General features: G+C 54.4%; 1 pseudogene; it reads left to right on the top strand.

Annotated features, from left to right (window-relative positions):
- The first annotated feature begins 287 nt into the window (after positions 1 to 287).
- Positions 288 to 2,758, top strand: LOC130848824 (rho GTPase-activating protein 44-like; annotated as a pseudogene).
- Positions 2,759 to 4,324: the final 1,566 nt, after the last annotated feature.

Here is a 4,324-nt window from a genome sequence, read left to right as displayed (position 1 = left end):
CCACATCTTTGCTTAAGACCCAAAGTGTGAAGCTTTGCTTTGTAGAAGCATAAGCTGCAATGTCCTGACATAAGCTGTAGTCATCTGCCAAGGTCAAAATATAAGGTGGTTTAAGACTTAGAGCCTCTTGCAGAAGTTAAAGGCTACACAACTATGAAAACCCACCTGACATAATACAACCTCTTAAATTGCTAAAATTGAAACATGTTCAGAGGGCGGCCCGGGCGTTGCGATGAAGGCGCCGCATTGCGCATGAGGAGGAGGATGCGGTGCGCAGGAGGAGGAGGATGCGGAGCCCCCAGGAGCGAGCCGCGCGCGGGCCAAACAACTGCGGACGCTCCGCAGTGCCGCCGCCGTCGCCGCCCTCCCGGAAGGCTCCACGCGGGAGCCATGTAACCCTGCGGAGGGCTCCGGGCTGCTGCGTCCTCCCCAGCTCCCGGCCTAGCGCGCCAGCTGGGCCACGAGGAAGAAGCAGTTCAACCGCATGCGCCAGCTGGCCAACCAGACGGTGGGCAGGGCAGAGAAGACTGAAGTTCTGAGTGAAGACCTTCTTCACGTGGAGAAGCAGCTGGAGATGGTGAAGCAGGTCTCCCACAGCACACACAAGAAACTCACGGCATGTCTGCAGGGCCAGCAAGGGGCCGAGGCCGACAAGCGCTCTAAAAAGTTGCCTCTGACCACACTGGCTCAGCGTCTGCTGGAAGGATCAGTTGTCCTGGGAGATGACACGCTTCTTGGGAAGATGCTGAAACTCTGTGGTGAGACGGAGGACAGTCTGGCCCAGGAGCTGATTCATTGTGAATTGCAAGTCGAGAGAGTTGTGATCGAGCCCCTGTTCTTGCTGGCCGTGGTAGAAATCCCATATATCCAAAACCAGAGGAAACATTTAGCAAAGCTGGTGCTGGACATGGGCTCTTCACGAACAAGGACCAGCTATCGGCTGACATATATAGTTTTGTGGCCAAAGAAATTGACTATGCAAATTATTTTCAAATGCTCATAGAGGTGCAGGCTGAGTACCACAGGAAGTCACTGATGCTCCTGCAGGCTGCGTTGCCTCAGATAAAAGCACAACAAGAGGCCTGGGTGGAGAAGCCTTCCTTTGGGAAGCCCCTGGAGGAGCACCTTCCAATCAGCGGCCGGGAGATGGCCTTCCCCATCAAGGCATGTGTGATGATGCTGCTGGAGTGTGGGATGAAGGAGGAGGGCCTCTTCCGAGTAGACCCGTCCGCCTCCAAGCTGAAGAAGCTCAAGGCCACCCTGGACTGCTGTGTGGTAGACGTGCAGGAGTGCTTGGTCAACCCTCATGCCATATGCAGGAGCTCTGAAATCTTACCTCCGGGAGCTGCTGGAACCTCTGATGACCTTTGAACTCTATGACGACCGGATTGAGGCTTCCAATATCCAGGAGCAGGACAAGAGGCTCCAGGCTCTGTGGAATGCTTGTGAAACATTTCCCAAGGCCAATTACAACATCCGATACGTGATCAAATATTTATCCAAGCTCTCAGAATATCAAGATGTCAACAAGATGACTCCCAGTAACATGGCAATTGTGTTAGGACCCAACTTGCTGTGGTCACAAGCAGAAGGGAACATTCATGGAGATGATGGCCACGGTCTCGCTGCAGATTGTCGGGATCATGGAGCCCATTACGCAGCATGCGGACTGGTTCTTCCCCCAGGGAAGTTCAACATCATGAGCAATTACGGGAGTCCGGTGCCCAGTGAACCACAGTGCCAACTACAGCTCAATGCCCTCCCCAGACATGGACCCCTCCGACTGGCGCCAGCCCGAGCAAGCCCGCTGGCCCCTCAGCATTGCCACGGATAATATGATGCTGGAGTTTTACAAAAAGGATGGCATGGGTGTGAGAGTCATGGGTGGCTCCAAGAGGCTCCTTGGCTGGCTGGAAGGCATCCTGCACCCCACGCACCATGCAGTCCCCTGCCCGGCCTGCCGAGCTCGCTGCCCCTGCCGTCGCCCCCCCCCCGGAGCAGCCCCCGAGGGCCCTGCATTGCCCGTGCTGTCTCCATCTGGCCTTGGCCTCCAGCCTGGGGCTGAGCGGACCAGCATTTCTAAAAGCAAGGAACTTTCTCCAGGATCTAGGCAGGAAGGAAGTCCAGGTTCCAGCCAGGGGACACCCAGTGCAGGGACGCAGCCCGAGGCACAGGCAGGCGCCAGCCCCAGCCAGCCGCTCGCGGACCAGAGCCCTCACACCCTCCTGAAATTTTCTAAGAAGCTGGCACCATTCCGCCCAAGGTCCTCTTCGGCCAGCCGGGGTCCCTGCCTGAGGCGCCTGCCGGCCAGCAGTCTCCACTCAGCCTGTCCCCCACGCCCCCCAGCACCCTGTCACCCTACGGACTGCGCAACCCCCCGGGGGACTCGTCTGCCTCGGGCCAGCTCGCCCTGGCGGCCGCCGCACCCCTGCTGGCCTCCTCCCTCCGGCTTCACCAGTGCTCTAAGTCTCGGCCCACCCTGAAGCCCCGGCAGACCCCACCCTGCCGCCACCCCAGCTGCCCACCGTCAGCCTCACGGCCTCCAGCCCACAGTCCGCCGAGCATCCCGCGCTGGAGGGCATGTCCCCCGGCGAGAGCGTGTCCACAGATCTGGTCGACGTCGAGGTTCCCTCCATCCACGTGGAGCTAGGCTCGGCGCTGCACCTCAGTCCCCTGCAGCACGTGTGGCGGCAGGGTGGGCATCTCTGTGGCTGAGATGAGGGACTCGGAGGAGGAGTCGCAGAGCATGGCCCTCTGAGGGGCGCTGCTGACCGCGTGTACCGACGGCTCCACGCTGTCAGGGCCCCCGCGAGGTTGGAGTTTTGTGCACAACCTCATGGCGGCCTCCATGCCAAGCGACCGCCCTCCCCACTCAAGGGCTTGTGTCTCAGAAACGTCCTCTGCAGGGTGGGGTGTGGAGGGCCCAGTAGCCGGTCAGCCCCGGGGCTGCCTGTCACCTGTGCTGACGGCCACGGGGAGTCCTGTGCGATCAGCCTGATGTACAGAGCAGGGATGGGGGCGGGGTCTCACAGGAGCCTAGAAGCCCGGGCCCTGACCTGCCTGCTTGTTTACAGGGGAGGGCCGGCCAGGGCGAACCTGCATCGTGGGCTCTAAAGGAAATGGCTAAAAACGAAATTTAACAGTTTTACTTCTCCACGCTGTGGACTGAAGCTCTCTCTTTACTATCTTATGGTTTTCTAGTTCTATTTCTGAATTTTAAAAATGACCTTGAGCGTGTCTGGAGGGCCTAAAGGTAGCTCCCCAGGCCCCCCTCCCAAACACTAGGTGTGGCTCAGTAATTGCAGCCCTCCAGGAGCCCAGGGGCACCCAGCGCACCAAGATGTGAGGTCGCATCTTTCTGGAGGTCACAAGTGAATAGCAACAATCCATGCATGCAAAGCCCAAGCTTCCAATTTTATCCTTTTAAAATAGGTGTACCTATACAGGATATAATATTTGTATGTATATGAAATCTATATGTGTTTAATTTGAGCCATTCAGTCTAAACCCATGTACAAGGGTACAATGAGAAATTTAAATGCTTTCGTTATTTTCCCCAACAAAGTGTAAAATAACCCTCCTCATGGTGGGGTTTGCAAACTTTTGATGTTAAAGGCTTTGCTTGCTTCCTGGCAGGGCAGTTCAGTACCCAATTTCTGACGGAGCCTGGGAGTTGAAAGTTACCTTTTAATACATGTACAAATAGTTGTCCAAAGTAATGTTTTTTAAAATAGATTTCATTATCCCTGAAAACAAACAACCCCCCACCCCGTTCAGTATACTCTAAAGCTTAAAGCTCAAAGAGGCACACTGTACCTCACCAAGAGCCTCTTCGTGTATATATTTTGTCATTCATAATTTAACTCCTTATTTATTTACCAATAGTCACAGCCCAACATTTCAGATGTTGAGGTTATACCTCTTAAATGCAGGCCTCCTTACTATAGAGGAAGGCCTGTCCCTGTATTTTATAGCATGGAAGAGAACAACCGGAAGATTCTACCCTCTACAAGCAAGCTAGCTTCCTCGATAAAGAGATTAAACTACTCATGCATTTTTTTCTCAAACTCGTCATTCAGGTAGCCCCCACTCCTAGCAGCGGATCTTAAGTGCACATTTAAAAAATAGTCTATGTGGCAAATAGGAAATAAACATAATACACTTTTGTCTAGTGAAGTATTGTTATCAAGTTCAAGCTCACATTGCTCGCCACACAACAGGCCAATAAATCGAAAGGTAAGAGTAGTGACTTTATTTGCAAATCCAGCAGACTGAGAAGGTGGCAGACCCGTGTTCCACACGACCATCTTATCCGAGTTAGAAT

This window comes from Hippopotamus amphibius, chromosome 3 (assembly GCF_030028045.1).
Source record: "Hippopotamus amphibius kiboko isolate mHipAmp2 chromosome 3, mHipAmp2.hap2, whole genome shotgun sequence".
Lineage (NCBI taxonomy): Eukaryota > Metazoa > Chordata > Mammalia > Artiodactyla > Hippopotamidae > Hippopotamus > Hippopotamus amphibius.
The sequence above is the reverse complement of the archived record's forward strand: the minus strand, read 5'-3'. Positions and strand labels throughout refer to the sequence as shown.